The sequence below is a fragment of the Amblyraja radiata genome, unplaced genomic scaffold, assembly GCF_010909765.2.
Source record: "Amblyraja radiata isolate CabotCenter1 unplaced genomic scaffold, sAmbRad1.1.pri S96, whole genome shotgun sequence".
Lineage (NCBI taxonomy): Eukaryota > Metazoa > Chordata > Chondrichthyes > Rajiformes > Rajidae > Amblyraja > Amblyraja radiata.
In genome coordinates, this window is record NW_022630178.1 from 1,175 (window position 1) to 23,077 (window position 21,903).

Below are 21,903 nucleotides of genomic sequence, written 5' to 3' on the forward strand. Positions count from 1 at the left end.
TTGCAAGCTTTAGAACCAATAGAGACATTTTTTGCAAGCTTTACAACCAATAGAGACTTTTTTTGCAAGCTTTAGAACAAATAGAGACATTTTTTGCAACCTTTAGAACGAATAGAGACTTTTTTGCAAGCTTTTGAACCAATAGACATGTTTTTGCAAGCTTTAGAACCAATGGACATTATGTGCAAAAATCGAACCCCGTTTTCTGGTGGGACCTTCTGGAAATCAAACTAGGAATCCAGTGAAGAACTGGTTGAGTTCAACAGCCCTGTTATTCCACTACATGTCCACTAGAGGGCTCGCAGGCTTACGCCAGTCTATTCCCAGTCTGAAGAAGGGTTTCGGCCCGAAACGTCGCCTATTTGCTTCGCTCCATAGATGCTGCTGCATCCGCTGAGTTTCTCCAGCATTTTTGTATACCTTATTCCCTCTGAATCCGGTTAATGTCAGACACGCGCTGCTCACCGTGTGACTGGTCGAGTGTTAGTGTCAGGATCCATCCACTCACCGCGAATTGTCGGACGATAAACAAACGACTCAGTGTGTGATTAATACGATATCAGCACGACGTTAACCCACACACGTTAGTTTGGGACAAATTAGGGTGAGATACATATCAAGGTTGCCATTGACCTTCGGCAATAGAGGTCGATTGGCAGGATGTTGGAATCAAGCAGCTTTTTCAGCAACAAAGGAGGTCGTTTGGTCCCTCGTATGCAAATAGTCCAACATGTGAATGTTTGCGCTGGTCCGTGGCCCTGCGCTTGACAGGACTTCAAGTACACATCTCACTGTTCTTTAAACGTGCTAGGCTTCCCTCCCCTCTTGCCTTCTAGGCCAACGAGTTCCCATAATATGCCCCTTCATGTGTCAATGTATTTTCCTTTTCCTTTTCAATCATTTAATACCATCTCTAAATACCCCCCAATTACTGACACTTTAAGGGTCAAGGATTCATAGTGATAGACTGTGGAAACAGGCGCTTAGCCCAACTGGGCCCAACCGACCAACCTGCTCCAGCTACACAGGTCCCATCTGCCTGCGCTTGGTCCATATCCCTCCAAACCAGACCTATCCATGTACCCGTTGAAATGTATCTTAGTTGTTGGGATAGTCCCAGTCTCAGCTACTTCATGTGGCAACTTGTTCCATACACCCACCACCCTTAGTGTGAAAAAGTTACCCCTCGAAATCCAATTAAATATTTCCCCCTTAATATTGAACCTATGTCTGCTGGTCCTCGATTCCCCTAATATGGGCAAGAGTGTGAATCTACCCATTATAGACCTCTCACGAATATCTACACCTCTATAAGGTCACCCGTCATCCTCCTACGCTACAAGGAATAGAGATCCAGCGTACTCAAACTCCCTCTCTAGCTCACACCCTCTAGTCCTAGCAGTATCCTCGTAAATAGTCTCTCAACCTTTTCCAGCTTGACAATATCTTTCTTATAACATGGTGCCCAGAACAGAACACAATATTCTAAATGCCTTGTCACCAACGTCTTATACAACTGCAGCATGACCTCCCAACTTCTATACACATACTTTATCGAACAGTTGAGATTTAGTTACAGTAGATTGTGAAGAAGGCACCGAGTGTGAGAGCGGTGGTTACTGAATCAGACTTACTTTCCCCATTAAACACGCATTGAGGGTAGTGATGTGAGACTTACACGAGATACACAAGGTCGTCGCAGTGGCGAAGGTAGTAGAGCTACTGAATCACAGCGCCAAAACTCCGGGTTCGATCCTGTCCTAAGGTGCTATCTGTTTCGCGTTTGCACCAACTGCTTGCCTCCCTGTGAGTTTCCTCCAATTGCTTCGGCTTCTTCCATCCTCCCGAAGACGTTTGGCTTTGCAGGTTACATGCCTTCAGTGATAACACCCATTGTGTGCAGGGAGTGGATGCGAGCGGGGTGTAACTTACAAACATTCTTAAGGGGTCTTAAGGGATTGGACAGGCTAGATACAGGTAGATTGTTTCCGATGTTGGTGAAGTCCAGAACAAGGGGTCACAGTTTAAGGATAAGGGGGAAATCTTTTAGGACCGAGATGAGGAAAACATTTTTCACACAGAGAGTGGTGAATCTCTGGAATTCTCTGCCACAGAAGGTAGTTGAGGCCAGTTCGTTGGCTATATTTAAGAGGGAGTTAGATGTGGCCCTTGTAGCTAAAGGGATCAGGGGTATGGAGAGAAGGCAGGTACAGGATACTGAGTTGGCTGATCAGCCATGATCATATTGAATGGCGGTGCAGGCTCGAAGGGCCGAATGGCCTACTCCTGCACCTATTTTCTATGTCTCTATGTTTCTATAACGTTTCACCAGTGTAATGTATTCATACATATTCATGTATACGTTAATGAGTTGATGTTCAAAATAAACAGGTGATGTTGGGTAGTAAACCTCTCTCTCGTGATCCAGGCAACCTGAGTATAATTTGTTACTCATTCTGGCGTCCGGAATATCACACAATTGGCGACGAGGATGGGATAGAATTTGTGAACTCATCCTTTAAATACAATGCAGGACTGTTGTGCAACATGCAGTATTGTTTAACGTTTTAAACAGTAAATACGGAGTGTGTCGCAGTTGTTTGCGAGCTGGACACGTTAGGCCGCAGATCCTTCTCTGCAGGGGACTGTAGTTTAAAACAGCAGCTGGAAAATCGTCGATAGTTTGTCAAGCTCTCTCTATATTATGTCTGTGTGGCAAGATGTCGTCCTTGGGTTTGTGTAAGATTTTTTTTGTCGAGTTGCTCAATTTGAGCCTTTGTACAGCTAAGTTTTAGGTGAATTGATACACCAGAACAGACAGGAAATATGGTATTTTTAACGGACAAAATAGAAGAGAACGACACGATGCAGCGTCCACGGGCTATATAGGAAACCTTGGCAATTTTGACAAGTGGAGAGAGACGTCCATGTGGAGAGAGCAAACATGTTTTTCACGGCATACAACATAATAACCATATAACCATATCACAATTACAGCACGGAAACAGGCCATCTCGACCCTTCTAGTCCGTGCCGAACACATAATCTCCCCTAGTCCCATATACCTGCGCTCAGACCATAACCCTCCATTCCTTTCCCATCCATATAACTACCCAATTTATTTTTAAATGATAAAAACCTTTAACTGGTGAAGGAGACACAGTGGCTGCAACAAATAAGGCCCTTTGCGAACGCATGAAAGCGATTCTGCTCACGGAGATCGGTCCTGAAGTGTACGGCACACTCGTGAATCTCCTTGCGCCCTTAATGTCAAAACACGTGCCATTCAATTACATTATAAAGAAGTTGGAGGAGCACTTCAACCCAAACCCTCTGGAAATTGCAGAACGCTATACATTTGGCACTATAAACCAGAAGCTGAATAAGACAATCAATTATTACATGTTTGCCTTGAAAAACGTAACTTTGCACTGTAACTTTGGAGCCTTTCTCGGATGCGCACTACGCGACAGATTTGTTTGTGGTCCAGTGGATGAACGAATTCAGTCCAAACTCGTGAACACTCCAGATCTTACAATCGAGAAAGCATGCAAGATTGGCAACAATGCAGATGGCATCAAAGAATGCTCGCGAGTTTCGTCCACCATGGACTGCAGTGGCCATTTACAGTCACAAGGCTATGGTCAAAGCAAGAGGTGTTAAACCAAAACCAAAGTATGGCGAGTTCAGCCAGTTGTTATCGTTGCAACGGTAATCACTCATCCCAATTGTGTCAGTTCAAAATGGCCAAGTGCTATAACTGCTGGAAAATAAGGCCATATCACCCCAGCATGTCGGGCCAAGCATAACGCAGGGAACCAACAATCTGCGGGAATCAAGCGACAACACCAGAAATTAGTTCACAACCTGGAGATGAACTCAGATAGAAATGAACTTGGGTTGTAGGCAAACAAAATAGATAGGCCTACAACCAGCCAATGCAAGGACTTTCGTACGAAACTATTGATGAATGAACAGTTAAAGGATACGTGTATTGACGCGGCAGCAGATTGTTCGGTCATGAGCAAAGACCTGAACGAAACACAGTTCCCACAGACACCATTGTTTGAGAGTAAGGTCAAGCTGAGAACCTACTCGGGCGAAGTTTTGGAGACTTGTGGACAAATGAACTGTAAAGTTCAGCATTATGGTCAGTCAGTAACACTGCCCATCATAGTGGCCAGCTACAGAAATAAACCAACCCTCCTTGGAAAGGATTGGCTGATTAGATTAGAGTTAGACTGGAAGAACATTTTCAGAGTCGATTTGTCCAAATCACGTCATGAAAACGTTACAAGCAAACATGCAAACATTTGTGCTGACTGGTACATGCAAATTACAGGGTACTCTGCACACATTCCACTTAGGCAAGATGTGAAACGTATTTCATTGTCGACCAAGACCTGTACTATATGCACTAATGCAACAAGTGGAGGTTGAACTCGGCAGATCGTGGCCTAACAGCAAGGATCGGCGCGGCCTTTCCCGGAGACACGCCCGGGGCTTCAGCGGCAGGCGCAGCTCGGCGTGGAGCGGGTGAGCCCTCGCTAAGGCTCGCTGGAGGGGAGCGCTCCGTTACGCTGGCCCGCGGCAGCCGGCAGCCTGAAGCCGCGGTCTGCACAGCTCCAGCTGGCGCGGCGTCTACAGCCCGGGATCCCTCGCGGGGGACCCGGGGGTAGAAGAAGCCATCACTGCCGGCCCGCGGCCAACTTCTACCGCGTGTCCGGCATGGACTTACCATCACCCCTGGAGGGGAGCTTCGACCACCGGCCCTGTGGTCTGCGGTGCTTCTGGCTGCGGCGCGGCGCGGCGGAAACCTTAAATCTTCGACCGCCGGCCTGCGGCCTACACCAGCCTGAAGCCGCGGTCTCCGGTGGGGAAGAGCCGATCCTGGACTTACCTTGGCTTTGACTTTGTCCCTTACCATCTGGACGCCTGCAGCAACGGCTGCGGAGGGTGGAGGTCCCCGACCACGGGGGGAAATGGAGAAGGTCTGGCCAACTTATGTGCCTTCCACCACAGTGATGAATGCTGTGGTGGATGTTTGTGTTATATTTTTATTGTGGTTGTGTGTTCTTTATTATTGTACCGCTGCTGACAACACAAAATTCCACCGACCCTGGTTGTGTGGCAATAAATTCTATCAATTCTATCAATTCAATTCAATTCAATTAGGGCGTAATGGAGTACTTGTGAAGACAGACCAGAGTAACTGGGCAACGCCAATTGTGGCCGTACCCAAGGCCGACAACACTTTTCGAGTATGTGGTGACTACAAAGTCACAATCAACCAAGCCGTTGATGACAAATAACATCCGTTACCAACCTCGCAAGATCTTTGCGCAAAGTTAGCGGAACAAGAGTCTTCACTAAACTGGACTTGTCTCACGCTTCTGACCAACTCAATATTGACAAGGAAAGTCAGCAGTACGACTATCAACACACATAAGGACTTGTATTCATGCACAAAGCTGCCTTACGGTGTGAAATCTTCCCCAAAACATTTCCAGTCTGTGATGGACAAAATGTTACAAGGCATTCCACACTGTGTGTGCAACTAGGATGACCTGTGACATTCACAGAAGGCATGGTAGAACATCTGGAAATCGTTGAGAATGTTCTCACACGACTGAACTGCCACAATGTCATACTGCGACAACGTAAATGTACATTTGCACAGTCAAAGTTGGTCTACCTTGGATTCAAAGGAGATGACAACAGACTTCGCCGATAGTTGAAGCAATAGTAAATGCTCCAAAACCCAACAATGTGTCAGAGTTACGATCATTCCGTGGGATGGTGCTGTTCTATGCACGATTCCTTCCATATGTAGCAACTGTGCTAAAGCCACTACATCATCTGCTACATAAGATGTGAAATGGACGTGGGGAAAGGAACCGCAACGCGCATTTGACATCTGCAAGGAGACCTTGACAAGTGACAAACTTCTTGTTCACAGCGATACGACACACGAGATGAAACTTGCTTGTGATGCTTCAAGTTATGGTGTAGGTGCAGTGATCTCCCACATAATGAATGACGGGCAGGAAAAGTATATTGCTTTTGCATCCAGCACCCTGTCATCGAGTGAACGCAACCATGCGCAGATAGAAAAGGAAGCACTCTGCATCGTGTTCGGAATCAAGAAATTCCATCAGTTTCTTCTCAGCAGACCATTCACCCAAGTGACTAATCACAAGTCGCTACTAGTGATACTTGGTACCAAGTCAGCTATAACTTCCATGGCGGCATCAAGGATGCAGCGCTGGGCAATTTCGCTGTCCGAGTATATCTACAACGTTGAACATAGAAGCTCCAAGTGAACCGCAGTTGCAAATGCGTTGTCACAGTTGCCCCATGAGAACTCTGACGTGGGAAGTGAGAACTCAATCTACACACTGAAAGTTGTAGATTAAGACTTTCCAGTGACTGCAATGGTAATTGTAGCAGAAACAAAGAAAGACACTGTGCTGGTGGGCCTATGAACAGACATTGAACAGATGGACCGGAATCCATAGTGGATTGAACTCAGTTCTGAACTCAGAGCTGAAGCCTTTCCATAATCGACGCCATGAATTATCATGTGAGCAGGGGTTCAGTAAGTGGGGTTACAGAGTGGTTGTACCAGAGTCGTAGAGAAACAACATTAGGAAAGAACTGCATGCCGCACATCCAGGCATTGTAAGCATGAATTGCCAGACGTTTTGTGGATTGGCCTGGTATTGACAGTGACATCGAGTCATTGGTGAGCAAATGTAGCGCCTGCCAAATTGCTGGAGTAAACCACCAAAAACACTACTGCAACCCTGGTCATGGTCAAGTAGACCTTCCCAGAGAGTTCGTGTAGATTTTAGTGAAAAGGGTAATGATCACTTTCTGGTGCTGGTAGATAGTCATTCCAAATGGATTGAGGTTAAGCATATGGGGTCATGCACTGCATATATCGTATGTGTATGTGACGAATAAACTTGACTTGACTTGACTTGACTTGACTTGACTTGACTACTGAGCGTACCATAGATGAGCTGAGATGCATTTTTACATGCCATAGTTTACCGGAAGAACTTGTTTCTGATAACTGTCCACAATTTCGTTCAGAGCGGTTTAAAGAGTTCATGCAGCGGAACAAACACGCACCTGTTCTCGCATACCATCCAGCTTTCAACGGGGCAGCGGAAAGATATGTTAGAGTTGTCAAGATGCTTTAAAGAAACAGGTTTTGCAGTGTAGTTCAAAGCTCAGCATGAGGCATCGTTTGGCTAGTTTCTTGCTGAACTACAGAACCACACTACACACAACAACAGGTTACTCACCCGCTGAACTATTGATGAAGAGACGGCTAAGAATACGCCTAAGTCTTGTTCAACACAATTTGATCTTGAGAGTTGAGCAAAAACACCATTTTGACGCCCACCTCTAAAAGAAGAGGTACTTCAAGCCAGATGATCAGGTTCGTGTTCTCAGTCCTCCCAACCAGTCCTGTCGAGAAATATGGGATGTAGGGAAAATAGTGGAAGTGTGTGGAACAATAAGATGCTTAGTTGAAGTTGGAGATAGGAACAAAAGTGTTCATGTTGATCAAATCATTCTAGCCAAAGATTAAACAAAAACTGAGCATGAAGTCCTAATCCCTGAGCCTTTATCTGAAAGTGAGTTGGAGGAGACCACTGTGATTGAAACACAAAGTTCAGTTACTACAGACAAAGAAATGGATCCCTCTGGTCAAAGTCAGGGTACTAAAACAGAGCCAAACAAGCCTGCAGTTGAGTCAACACCTAAAGCTGTTACACCTGTGTGTATTGCTAGACGACCAGGCATGATCCGTAAACCAGTAATCAGTTTAGGTTTGTAAGTTAAGTAACTCACTGCCTAGGTAAAGCGAAAATGTGTAAATATGTAAAATAAATATATTATGTTTATCATTTAATATTTCATGAATACTGGTTTAAATCAAGTATCACAACAACAAACTTGTAACTGTGTACTTAGATTTAATTCTTAAAAAAGGAGAGCAGTGTAATGTATTCATGCATATTCATGTATATGTCCGTGAGTGGTGTTGTATATAAGCAGGGAATGTTGCGTAACAAAACCCTCTCTCGTGATCCAGGCAACCTGCATGTAAATTTTTATCCATTCTGCCGATCTCAATATAACAATAGACAGTACAGATTTAGATTGATATGGACATCACGCGGGTAGGTGGGACTAGTATAGCGATGACATGTTGGCCGTTGTGGGCAGATTGGGCCGAAGAGCCTATTTCCACGCTGTCTATGACTATATGCCTGTCAGCCACTACTGGCTGCGATTTAAAGGAATAATCTCGTGAGGCAGTCAGTTAAAAAATATTTCAAAATATCCATGGGGATCACGTTAACGTTAACAATATAGTCAGACCAAATAATATATGATTCTCGGTGTAGGAGTTGCCATTTTTGAGGCAAGGTAATTCAGCGAACGGGCATTTAAAGAACCGCTGTTGATGGAGCTGTGGACCTCTCAAAGCTTAATTATCACAGCGAACGCACACTTGATGTGGCTCTTGTCACTAATGTGGGAAGTTTTTCATGTACAAATATAGATGGCGAAAGCAAACGCAAAAAGTAGAGGGTTCGATATGCAACGCTCCATTTAGATATTTAGGATTTGATTGAACTTTGACAGATAAAGCCCAATCGGCTGAAGATGGGAGAGGAACGGTTTGTAGAAATCGCGATGGCGGGTGAACACTTGTGCGGTGAATATTTGCTTTCTCCGAAGTGCCCGAACAATTGTTCAGCGTTGTGGAGCATGACGTGAATAACCACGTGGTACTTCCTTCACAATATTATGCGACCAGAGCTTTGTTCAGTGACTTTGATCAACATGGATTTAACGACACACAACCGCCCCGCAGGGACATCCCCTTTCCTTCAAATAAAGGAACATTTTCCAGTCAGCCATTCCATAATGAAATAAGGTATTCACCTAGAATCCATTGGAGTATAAGCGGTGACAAGGAGATGGGCGTATATGATATATTTAGAATCATATATGAGATTGAAAAGATATACTACCCGATCCTGGCTATTCTCGGTGTCCCGGGTAAGTAATGAGAGCTGTCGTTTACGGTGTGAATATTTGAGTATCTGGCTGTTTGTCTCTCGAAACTCCCTCTTTAATTTCAAGTTCTGTAATTACATTCTGCCGAGGAATTATTGAGGCGCGAGCGATTCTTGCTGTGACAGACACTTTGAACATCGCATTTTACAGGATTAAACGAAGTGAGATCAGCAACTTCTCGGTGTTGGCATTGGTTAATATCGAGCACAGTCACGTTGTGTTGCGTCCATTATGACCCATGGTCCAGTTCCAGCTGAAATGATGGAACGTACAAAGTCACAGTGGATGGGGCAAATGCTAAATGTTAAAGGAAACCCATCAGTAAGTGGGGCAGCAGCTGTGCCGGCCAATGTTTCAATTCAGTGCCCTTTCACTGGGTGATTTCCTGGCTTACATTAACACAGCAGGCTCGGTTGAATTGCGGAGAGCGTCTACAACTGCAGACTCAATGGAATGATTAAACATCTCGAACCGAATCATGCTTCTGTCGAAATCATCCCAGTCTTCTCTTTGCATCAACTGACATTTTCTCTGGTTACATTGGAATTAAAATCTGCGTTCCAGATATAATTTCATGTTTGCCGTTTAGTTAGATTGTGTGATTTCCAAAAATTAATTTGAAAAGAATGTTCCACCGCAACGTGGTACTGTGGGATGTACTTCACAGCGTGAGGAGAACGGGCTTTGTTACCTCTCTATATGATCTCTGGGTAACAGAAAGTTCCACCGCACCGTGGTACTATGTGATGTACTTCACAGTGTGAGGACAACGGGCATTGTTACATCTCAAAATGATCTCTGTGTAACTTGACAATTGTGCAATCGTTTGATATCACAGTACTCCCTCCTCAATTGCAGATCTACTCCAAGCTCAAATATACCATAAATCACACATTCCCTTCAGATAACGTCAATAGGCACCATCTGAGTGAATTGCAAAATGGAAGTTAATCGATACTTACCAACTGCATGCTAAACCAATCTGATTCACGCCAATGTAATTTCGGGTCTTGTCCTATACTGAACCACATGTCTGGGGTAATCTACACGCATTCACACAACATAACCGACCGCGTTGTTGCAATAGATGTTTATATTCATCAGTGCATTGACCATATCGTATTATTAACTGTATTCATTGAGACCCATAACATTGTTCTTTGCTTCCGGAATCACAGATGTAATGTTGAAATCGTTGATGATCTTCATCCAAGTAAAGTGTGTTTGTTCACGGCGTTTAACTCATGTAAAGCACATAATGCGGAGTTTGCAATCACCTTGCCCTTGAAATATGATCATTGTTTTTGCATCACAGTGAACCTGGTGACAATTGTGGTCCTGTGTCGAGGAAAGTGTGATCTCTCCAGATGTGTGACCCGCTACCTGGTGGCCATGGCAGCGGCGGATCTACTGGTCATTATCTTTGACCTGATATTGAGACAGATTCCGATTGCTCATTATATAACATTTGTGCAGTTCATCCCCCTGTGTAATATCCACGCCGTCCTGCTTTACGCAGTGACCGACTGTTCTGTGTGGTTCACCGTCTCATTCACCTTTGACAGATTTGTTGCCATCTGTAGCCAACAGCTGAAGCATAGATATTGCACCGAGAAAACGGCGACTGTGGTTCTGGGCACGGTGAGTGCATTGAGCAGTGTAAAGAATGTTTTCTGGTATTTTATGTACACAGATTGGTACAGATTGGCGAATACTCCCTGGTTTTGTTACATGGAAATACGTGTTATGGTTTCACTGACCTGGACAACGATTGAGTTTCTTCATTATCTTCTCACCCCCGGTGTCCCGTTTGTATTGATTCTGCTGCTCAATGCTTTAACAGTTAGACACATTGTGGTCGCCAGCAGAGTCCGCAGGAGACTCCGGAACCAGAAAAATTCGAAGAGCTCCAGTGATCCTGAAATTATAAATCGAAGGAAATCCGTGATATTGTTGTTATTTATCTCCGGAAATTTCATTCTGTTATGGTCGATATTTTCCTTGTATGTAATAAGTAGACGTTTGTGTTATTTTGGAGCTTGTGCCCTTGACCTTCCTACTTTTGTATCGGAAATAGGATTTATGCTTCAATTACTGAGCAGTTGCACTAACACGTGCATATATGCCGTGACACAGACGATGTTTAGAAAGCAATTGTTGACTGTGTTAACATATCCCCTTGCTCGACTGATAAGATTCATTAAACACTGAAAACTGATGAAAAGCGGAACATTTAAAGCACCATAATCAAATATTAGAATCAGACCTGTTGATCTGCATTACGCAAACAGGTTCGGCACCCAATGTGACCGCGCTAAGCATCAGCCATCTACTTACACTAATCTGACATTTATTATATTCTACATACATTGGATTAATCCCAGTGCCCTTCCCCACAATCGAAATTAAGCGGCACAATCAGGGGAATTCACAGAGGACGCACAACGTCCACATTGCTTGTCATTGGAAGCTAACGGAATCTTTCGGGCTAAACCAATGTGGTCACAGAGAGAAAGCGCAAAGTGCACAAGCCAGCAGGTGGGGTTAGGATTGAACCCGGGTCTATAGGGTCATGGAGCGGACGCTCTAGTAGCTGCGATACTCTTCTCCGCTGTCCCGCTTATTTTACCGCACTGTCTCCAACAGTAGCTTCGTTGCAAATACGGGGCATTTAGTTGGATACTGCTCATCCCATGTTGTCACTCTAGTTGTCCAAATTAGTGTATATCCCCTGGTAAATTAAATTAAATTATTCTAAAACTGCTCGGTGGGTAGCCCGACTCAGTTAGTTCCTGTGCCGTCGACACACGTCTTTCCTTGACTCCAAGGTTAATTTCGCATTAAATATCATTTTTCAGTGTGAGTGATCAGAGGAACACCATGGCTGGGGAACGGGAAATTCACAGAGCATCTAAACGACACGTTTCCCAAATATCCGCTTGGCTTTCCGAGTCATTTCCGCCGATGATTTAGCCAGTGATCGCGGTTGACATAAAAAAAACGAGGTTGGCCAAATAAGGGATGGCACACGTCACGGGGTTTGCATGATCCACAGCGAATCAATAATCTAAAGACAAAAATGCTGGAGAAACTCAGCGGGTGCCGCAGCATCTATGGAGGGTAGAAAATAGGCAACGTTTCGGGACGAAACCCTTAATCAGTCTGAAGAATGGTTTCGTCCCGTAACGTTGCCTATTTCCTTTGCTCCACAAGTGCTGCCGCACCCGCTGAGTTTCTCCACCATTTTTGTCTACCTTCGATTTTCCAGCATCTGCAGTGCCTTCTTAAATAATAATCTAAAGACAATCCTTTGGGAAGGTGATGGACGGACCAGTTCGAACATTGGGTTTCTGATAGGGACAGACAAGATAGTTGGGAAATAACCTGTGCTCAATTGTCCATTAGTGAACCGCGATTAAATCCACATCCTTGGGAATTTCAGGGAAGTGTTCCATCGAATACCCGCAGCGGAGAACACCCACCCCGGGAGATCTTGGATGTAAAGGTGACGTCGCAAATTATTGAAGTCATAAAAAACTTGGGCAAGTTTGTAATATATTTAACCCAAAGTCTTATATATTATGAGAGTTAAAGCAAAAGTGTTTAATTGTTATGTGTATCATTTCAAAGTTATCAAATCCGCATGTAACCAATGAGACGCGGGTTGCACAAACCGTAAGTGGTGTGAATGCGGGCAAAATGTGGATCCTCAGAGAGAGTTATCAGTATACACTAAGTTCTACGAAGTTCTATGAATGTTCGTGAAAACGTGCGACACTCTACGAGATTGTCTCACTGTGCTATTCTCATTTGAGCCATAGTTATGAGTGACAATGGATAATAGAGAATACGTTCTGGGGATGGCCATTCGGCACTTCGAGTTAGCACGGCCATTCAATGTGATCATCCCTAATCAGTACCGCGTTCCTGCCTTTTCCCCGTATCGTCTGAGTCCGCTATCTTTAAGAGCTCTATCTAGCTCTCTCTTGAAAGTATCCAGATAAAGTAACCAGAGAACCGGACTCCACCGCCCTCCCCAGAGAGCTCCCCAGACTCACAACTCTATGTGAGAAAGAAAGTTTACTCGTTTTCGTTCTAAATGGCTTACCCCTTATTCTTAAACTGTGGCCAATGGTTCTGGACTTCCCCAACATCACGAACACGTTTGCTGCCTCTAGCATGTCCAAACTCTTAATATTCTTATATGTTTCAATAAGATCACCTCTCATCCTTCTATACAAGCCCAGCGGCCCCATTCTCTCAGCATATGACAGTCCCAGGAGGCCCAGGAACGGATGCAACGTTCCATCACACTTCAAAATAAGTCGTCTGGATGAAGCCACTGATTGATGGAAGCGGACTAGAGGAAGCAGCTGGTTAGGAGCAACCCCAGGTTTGTATTTCTGCTTTCGAGTTGAGGGTTCAGTGAGTTAAGTGTACAGTGAGTTGATGATACAGTGAGTTAAGGGTTCAGTGAGTTAAGGGTACAGTGAGTTCAGGGTACATTGAGATAAGGGTTCAGTGAATTAAGGGTTCAGTGAGTTAAGGGTACAGTGAGTTAAGGGTTCAGTGAGTTAAGGGTTCAGTGAATTAAGGGTTCAGTGAGTTAAGGTTGCAGTGAATTAAGGGTTCAGTGAGTTTAGGGTTCAGTGAGTTAAGGGTTCGGTGAGTTAAGGGTTCAGTGAATTAAGGGTTCAGTGAGTTAAGGTTACAGTGAATTAAGGGTTCAGTGAGTTAAGGGTTCAGTGAGTTAAGGGTTACAGTGAATTAAGGTGATTAAGTGATTTGAGTATAGGAGCAGGGAGGTTCTACTGCAGTTGTACAGGGTCTTGGTGAGACCACACCTGGAGTATTGCGTACAGTTTTGGTCTCCAAATCTGAGGAAGGACATTATTGCCATAGAGGGAGTGCAGAGAAGGTTCACCAGACTGATTCCTGGGCTGTCAGGACTGTCTTATGAAGAAAGACTGGATAGACTTGGTTTATACTCTCTAGAATTTAGGAGTTTGAGAGGGGATCTTATAGAAACTTACAACATTCTTAAGGGGTTGGACAGGCTAGATGCAGGAATATTGCTCCCGATGTTGGGGAAGTCCAGGACAAGGGGTCACAGCTTAAGGATAAGGGGGAAATCCTTTAAAACCGAGATGAGAAGAACTTTTTTCACACAGAGAGTGGTGAATCTCTGGAACTCCCTGCCACAGAGGGTAGTCGAGGCCAGTTCATTGGCTATATTTAAGAGGGAGTTAGATGTGGCCCTTGTGGCTAAGGGGATCAGAGGGTATGGAGAGAAGGCAGGTACGGGATACTGAGTTGGATGATCAGCCATGATCATATTGAATGGCGGTGCAGGCTCGAAGGGCCGAATGGCCTACTCCTGCACCTAATTTTTATGTTTCTATGTTTCTAAGGGTTCAGTGAATTAAGGTTACAGTGAATTAAGGGTTACAGTGAATTAAGGTTACAGTAAATTAAGGTTACAGTGAATTAAGGGTTCAGTGAGTTAAGGGTTCAGTGAGTTAAGGGTTACAGTGAGTTAAGGGTTACAGTGAATTAAGGGTTACAGTGAATTAAGGTTACAGTGAATTAATGGTTCAGTGAGTTAAGGGTACAGTGAGTTAAGGGTACAGTGCTTTTTAGTAAAGGTACAGTTTAAAGGATTAAGATTTTTACAGTGGGAGTGAGTTGATTTATTTTGGGGGTAAGCCATGTCAGTTGAGATCAGCCCCATGGTTTTTTCATCCTGCAACATGTGGAAGATCAGGGATATGGTCGGTGTCCCTGGTGACTACGTTTGCAGGAAGTGTGTCGAGTTGAAGCTCCTGGCAGACCGCATTGTACGATTGGAGCTGCGGTTGGATTCACACTGGATCATCCACGATGCTGAGAAATTGGTGAATAGCACGTACAGTGAGTTGGCCACACCGCAGGTAAAAATTAAGGGGACAGAATGGGAACGGGTGGCCACTGGCCAGCGTAGCAGTAGGCAGATAATGCAGGAGTCCCCTGCGGCCATATCCATCCTAAACAGATATACCATTTTGGATACTGTTGGGGGAGATGGCTCATCAGCGGAAGGCAGCAGAAGCGAAGTTCATGGCACCGTGGGTGGCTCTGCGGCACAGGACGGGAGGAAAAAGAATGGAAGGTCTTCCGTAATAGGGGATTCTATTATAAGGGGAATAGCTAAGCGTTTCTGCGGACGAGGGTGGTATGTAGGCTCCTTGATGCAAGGGTCAGGGATGTCACTGAGCGGCTGCAGAACATTCTGGATGGGGAGGGTGAACAGCCAGTTGTCGTGGTGCACATTGGCACCAACGACATAGGTAAAAACGGGATGAGGTCATACAAGGTGAATTTAGGGAGCTAGGCGATAAACTTAAAAGTAGGACCTCAAAGGTAATAATCTCTGGATTACTACCAGTGCCACGTGCTAGTCAGAGTAGAAATAGGAGGATATTGCAGATGAATACCTGGCTTGAAAAACGGTGCAATTGGGAGGGATTCAAATTGCTAGGGCATTGGAACCAGTTCTGGGGAAGGCGGGACCAGTACAAACAGGACGGTTCGCACCTGGGCTGGACATTTCAAGTCAAGTCAAGTCAATCCATTTCAAGTGAATCTATTTCAAGTCGTCAAGTCAATCCATTTCACGTCAAGTCCATCCATTTCATGTGAAGTGAAGTGATGTCAATCCATTTCAAATCAATCCATTTCAAGACAAGCCGTCAATCCATTTCAAGTCAAGCCGTCAATCCATTTCAAGTGAAGTCAATCAATTTCAATTCAAATCAATCAATTTCAAGTCAATCCATTCCTAGTCAAGTCAATCCATTTCACGTCAATCAATTCGTTTCAAGTCAAGTCAAGCCAAGGGTAGCTAATGTAACCCCACGTTTTAAAAAGGGAGGGAGAGAGAAAACGGGGAATTATAGACCAGTTAGTCTAACATCGGTAGTGGGGAAACTGCCAGAGTCAGTTATTAAAGATGGGATTGCAGCACATTTGGAAAGTGGTGAAAGCATTGGACAAAGTCAGCAAAGTCAGCATAGGTACATCATGTCTGACGATTCTTATATAATTTTTCGAGGATGTAACAAGGGAGAACCAGTGGATGTGTTATATCTGGACTTTCAGAAGACTTTCGACAAGGTCCCACATAAGAGATTAGCATGCAAACTTAAAACACACGGTATTGGGGCTTCAGTATTGATGTGGATAGAGAAATGGCTGGCAGACAGGAAGCAAAGTGGGAGTAAACGGGTCATTTTCAGAATGGCAGGCAGCGCTGTGATCCCAGCTATTTACAATATGTATTAATAATTTGGACGAGGGAATTAACAATAATAATAACAATAATAATAACAATAATAATAATAATAATAATAATAATAATAATAATAATAATAGTAACAACAATAATAATAATAATAATAATAATAATAATTATTATTATAATAATAATAATAATAATAATAATAATAATAATAATAATAATAATAATAATAATAATAATAATAATAATAATACTATATTTTATTGTCATTGCACATGTGCAAAGAGATTTGGTATGCAGCTTCCATCCGATGCCATAACTTAAGTAACTAATAACATTTAGATTTATATACCCCGAGAACATGGTTTGTAAAAATAACATTACAACGGTAAATTAGTAAAAACAGATCAAACAGACTAAAGTGTCTGTGCGACGTGACCATCCGAGGAAGACAGTCCATGTGACATAAATGCAACGTCTCCAAGTTTGCGGATGACACGAAGCTGGGGGGCAGTGCTTTCTGTGAGGAGGATGCTAGGAGGCTACAAGGTGGAGTGTTTAGGATGGGTGAGTGGGCGAATGCATGGCAGATGCAGTATAATGTGGAAACATGGGAGGTTATCCACTTTGGTGACAATAACAGGAAAGTAGACTGTTATCTGAATGGTGGCCGATTAGGAAAAGGGGAGATGCAACGAGACCTGGGTGTCATGGTACACCAGTCATTAAAATTCGGCATGCAGGTGCAGCAGATAGTGAAGAAAACTAATGGCATGTCAGCATTAATAGCAAAAGGATTTGAGTCTAAGAGCAGGGAGGTTCTACTGCAGTTGTACAGGGCGTGGTGAGACCACACCTGGAGTATTGCGTACAGTTTTGGTCTCCTAATCTGAGAAAGGACATTCTTGCCATAGAGGGAGTACAGAGAAGGTTCACCAGATTGATTCCAGGGATGTCAGGACGTTCATATGATGTAATACTGGATAGACTCCGCTTGTACTCGCTAGAATTTAGAATATTGAGGGGGGTATTATAGAAACTTACAATCTCTAATCTCTGCTAATCTCTGCTGTGGGGTTCCACAACGTTCCATCCTTGGCCCCATTCTCTTCTCCCTGTATATGCTCCCCTTAGGCCAAGTCATTGACAGGCACTGCATTTCCTTCCATTGCTACACAGACGATACACAACTCTATCTCCCCCTGAAACCCCAAACCAATCAAATCTGAGTAACCTTACCCGCTGCCTCGAGGATATAAAGTGCTAGAGGTCCCAGAACTTCCTCCAACTAAACGAGAGTAGGTCTGATGTCATCCTTCTCGGCCCCTCGGACTCAATCATAATGATAGCAGGCAGCATTGGAAGCCTAACCCCACTACTCAAACCTCACGTCAAAAACCTCGGCGTGATATTTGACTCAGCACTGGAATTTGACAAACAAGGCAATGCCGTGGTAAAAGCTAGCTTCTTTCAGCTTCGGACGATAGCTAAAATAAAACAATTCCTCCACTTTGATGACCTCGAAAAGATCATCCACACATTTATCTTCTCCCGCCTGGATTACTGCAACTCTGTTTACGATGGCAACAGCCAATCTTCCCTGTCGCGCCTGCAATTGGTTCAATATGCCGCAGCGATCCTCCTGACGGGCACCCGAAAAAGGAACCCATTCACCCCGATCCTGGCCTCTCCCCACTGGCTCCCTGTGCGGTTTCGTATACATTTCAAGACCCTCCTCTATGTCTACAAAGCCTTCAATGGCTTGGCTCCTCCTACATTCAAAGTCCTCCCACCCACTACTCCACCTCACTCAGATCGGCCGATTTGGGGCTGCAGATTATCCCGCGGTCTAGGCATAAGCTTTGGGGCGATCTATCGCGCCTTTGCAGTTGCAGCTCGTAGACTGTGGAACAGCATCCCCTTCCCATCAGAACTGCCCTCTCCATCGACTCCTTTAATCGACTAAAAACGTATCTAAACTCCAAAGCCTTTCCTGACGTCCACTGAGTGAGGGCTATATGTATGTAGTTTACAGAGAAACATAGAAAATAGGTGCAGGAGTAGGCCATTCGGCCCTTCGAGCCTGCACCGCCATTCAATATGATCATGGCTGATCATCCAACTCAGTATCCTGTACCTGCCTTCTCTCCATACCCCCTGATCCCTTTAGCCACAAGGGCCACATCTAACTCCCTCTTAAATATAGCCAATGAACTGGCCTCAACTACCTTCTGCGGCAGAGAATTCCACAGATTCACCACTCTCTGTGTGAAAAAAGTTTTCCTCATCTCGGTCCTAAAAGATTTCCCCCTTATCCTTAAACTGTGACCCCTTGTTCTGGACTTCCCCACCATCGGGAACAATCTTCCTGCATCTAGCCTGTCCAATCCCTTAAGAATTGTGTAAGTTTCTATAAGATCCCCCCTCAATCTTCTAAATTCTAGCGAGTACAAACCGAGTCTATCCAGTCTTTCTTCATATGAAAGTCCTGACAACCCAGGAATCAGTCTGGTGAACCTTCTCTGTACTCCCTCTATGGCAATAATGTATTTCCTTGTTGGTTTATACAATTCTTATAACAATTGTAAAGCACTTTGGACAACAAGTGTTGTTTTTAAATGTGCTATATAAATAAATGTGACTTGACTTGACAAAATTCTTAAAGTGTTGGACAGGCTAGATGCAGGAAGATTGTTCCCGATATTGGGGAAGTCCAGAACAAGGGGTCACAGTTTGAGGATAAGGGGGACGTCTTTTAGGACCGATATGAGAAAAGAAATCCACACAGAGAGTGGTCAATCTGTGGAATTATCTGCCACAGAGGGTGGTTGAGGCCAGTTAATTAGCTACATTTAAGAGGGAGTTAGTTGTGGCCCATGTGCCTAATGGGATCAAGGGGTATGGAGTTACTGCAGGTATGAGATACGGAGTTGGATGATCAGCCATGATCATATTCAATGGCGGTGCAGGATCGAACGGCCGAATGGCCTACTCCTGCACCTATGCTCTATGTTTCTATGTATCTATGTTTCTCTCTCCTCCTCTCTCTATCTCTCCATTCCCTCCCTCTCGCCGCCCTACTTTCGCCCCCTCTCTCCCCCACTCTCTTCCCTCTCTATCTCCCTCTCTCCCCACTTCTCTCCCCCCCCCTCTCTATCTCCCCTCTCTCTCCATCTCTTTCTCTCTACACCCTTCTCCCCCCTTCTCCCTCTCCCCCCTCTCTCTCCTCCCTCTCTCTCTCACCTCTCTCCCTCCTCTCCCTCTCCCTAATTCTCTCTCCACATCTCCATCTCCCCCTCTCTCCCCTTTGTCTCCCCCCTCTCTCTATCCCATCTCTCGCCCTCCGCCCTGTTTCTGAGCCATTTCTCTCCACTCTCTCTCTCTCTCCTATCTCTATATACCCACTCACCCCCCTCTCTCTACCCCCTCTCTGTCTTTCCATGTTTTTCTCTATCCCCCCCTCTCTCTCCCATCTCTCCATCTCCCTTTCGCTCCCCACTCTCTCTCCTCTCTCTATCTCTCCCCCTGTCTCTAGCTTCCCCTCTCCCATCTCTCTTTCCCCTTTTAATCCATCTCCCCCCCCCTCTATGTCCCCACATCTCTTCCTCCTCAATCTCCACACTCTCTCTCTCTGCGCCTCTCTCTCTCCCCCCCTCTCTCCCCTCTCTTCTTTCCCCTCCCTCTCTTTCCCCTCCCTGCCCCTCTCTTTCTCCCCCTCTCTATATCCCCCCTCTCCCTCTTTCCCTCTCTCTCCTCTATCTCCGTATTTCTCTATCCCTCTCTCTGCCCCCTCTCTCCCGCTTCTCCCCCCTCTCTCTTACCCCTCTCCACCTCTCCCTCTCCCTCTCCCCCGTATTTCTTCCTCCCTCTCTACCCCCTCTCTCTCTCCTACCTCCTATCTCTCCCCCCCTGTCTCCCCATCTCTCTCTCCCCTCTCCCTCTCTCCCCTTTCTCTCCCACTCTCTCTGTCGCCCTCAAGTCAGTCCATTTCAAGTTAAGCCAAGTCAAGTCAATTCATTACAAGTCAAGTCGTCAATCGATTTGAAGTCGTCAAACCATTTCAAGTCAGGTCACGTCAAGTCAAGATAATCCATTCCAAACCAGTCCATTTCAAACCAAGTCAAGTCAAAACATATGTCAAGTCAATCTATTTGAAGTCAAATCAATCCATTTCAAGTCAATCAATTTCAAGTCAAGTCAATCCATTTCATGTCAAGTCAATCTATTCCAAGTGAAGTCAATTGAAGTAAATCCATTTCAATTCGTCAATCGATTACAAGTCAACCCATTTCAAGTCAAGTGAAGTCAAATCAACCAATTTCAAGTCAATCTTTTTCAAGTCAAGTCAAGTCATTCTATTTCAAGTCAACTAAACTCAAGCCATTTCAAGTCAAGTCAATCAATCCATTTCAAGTCAAGTCAATCAATTTCAAGTCAAGTCAATCCATATGAAGTCAATGCTTTTCAAGTCAAGTCATGTCAATCCATTTCAAGCGAAGTCAATCCATCTGAAGACAAGTCAATCAATTTAAATTCAATCAATTTCAAGTCATTTCAAGGCAATCCATTTCAAATCAAGCCAAGTAAATCCACAACTCACGTCAAGTCAGTTCAAGCCAAGCCAAGCAAAGCATAGTGATTAGCGGGCCAACCATCAATTTCAACCCATTTCAATCAAATCAAGTAATTCCATTTCAAGTCAAGTCAATCCATTTGATGTCAAGTCAAGTCAATCCATTTCAATTCAAGTCAAGTGAATACCTTTCAATTCAAGTCAAGTGAATACCTTTCAAGTCAAGTCAAGTCAATCCATTTCAAGTCAAGTCAATCCATTTCAAGTCAAAACAATCCATTTCAAGTCAAGTCGATAGACTATAGACAATAGACAATAGGTGCAGGAGCAGGCCATTTGGCCCTTCGAGCCAGCACCGCCATTTAATGTGATCATGGCTGATCATCCCCAATCAGTACCCCGTTCATGCATTCGCTTCATATCTCCTGACTCCGATATTTTTAAGAGCCGTATCTGCCTCTCTCTTGAAAGCACCAGATAACCTGCCTCGACCGCCCTCTGAGGCAATGAATTCCACAGACTCGCCACTCTCTGTGAGAAAAAGTGTTTCCTCGACACCGTTCCAAATGGCTTACTCCATATTCTTAAACTGTGCCCGCTGGCTCTGGATTCCCCCAACAACGGGAACACGTGTCCTGCCGCTAGCGTGTTCATGCCCTTAACAATCTTATATGTTTCAATGAGACTCCCTCCCATCCTTCTAAACTCCAGAGTGTACAAGCCCAACAGCTCCATTATCTCAGCATATGACAGTCCCGCCATCCCGCGAATTACCCTTGTAAACCTACGCTGCTCTCCATCAATAGCAATAATCTGCTTCCTCAAACTAGTGGACAAAACTGCAAACAATACTCCAGGTGTGGACTAACTAGGGCTCTGTTCAACTGCAGAAGGTGTCACAGTCTGCCCTCTCCTCATTGTCATCCACTTCACCTCCCAGTACTTTTCC

General features: G+C 44.6%; 1 long non-coding RNA gene across 1 annotated transcript in view; it reads right to left on the minus strand.

Annotated features, from left to right (window-relative positions):
- Positions 1-431: 431 nt before the first annotated feature.
- LOC116969661 overlaps positions 432-21,903 on the minus strand; it is a 29,205-nt gene continuing 7,733 nt past the window's right edge. Inside the window, exons 2-3 of the long non-coding RNA XR_004410886.1 lie at positions 17,078-17,082; positions 432-677 (exon numbers count right to left, since the gene is read on the minus strand). This is a non-coding gene — a long non-coding RNA (uncharacterized LOC116969661). The remainder of the gene's footprint in view (positions 678-17,077; positions 17,083-21,903) is intronic.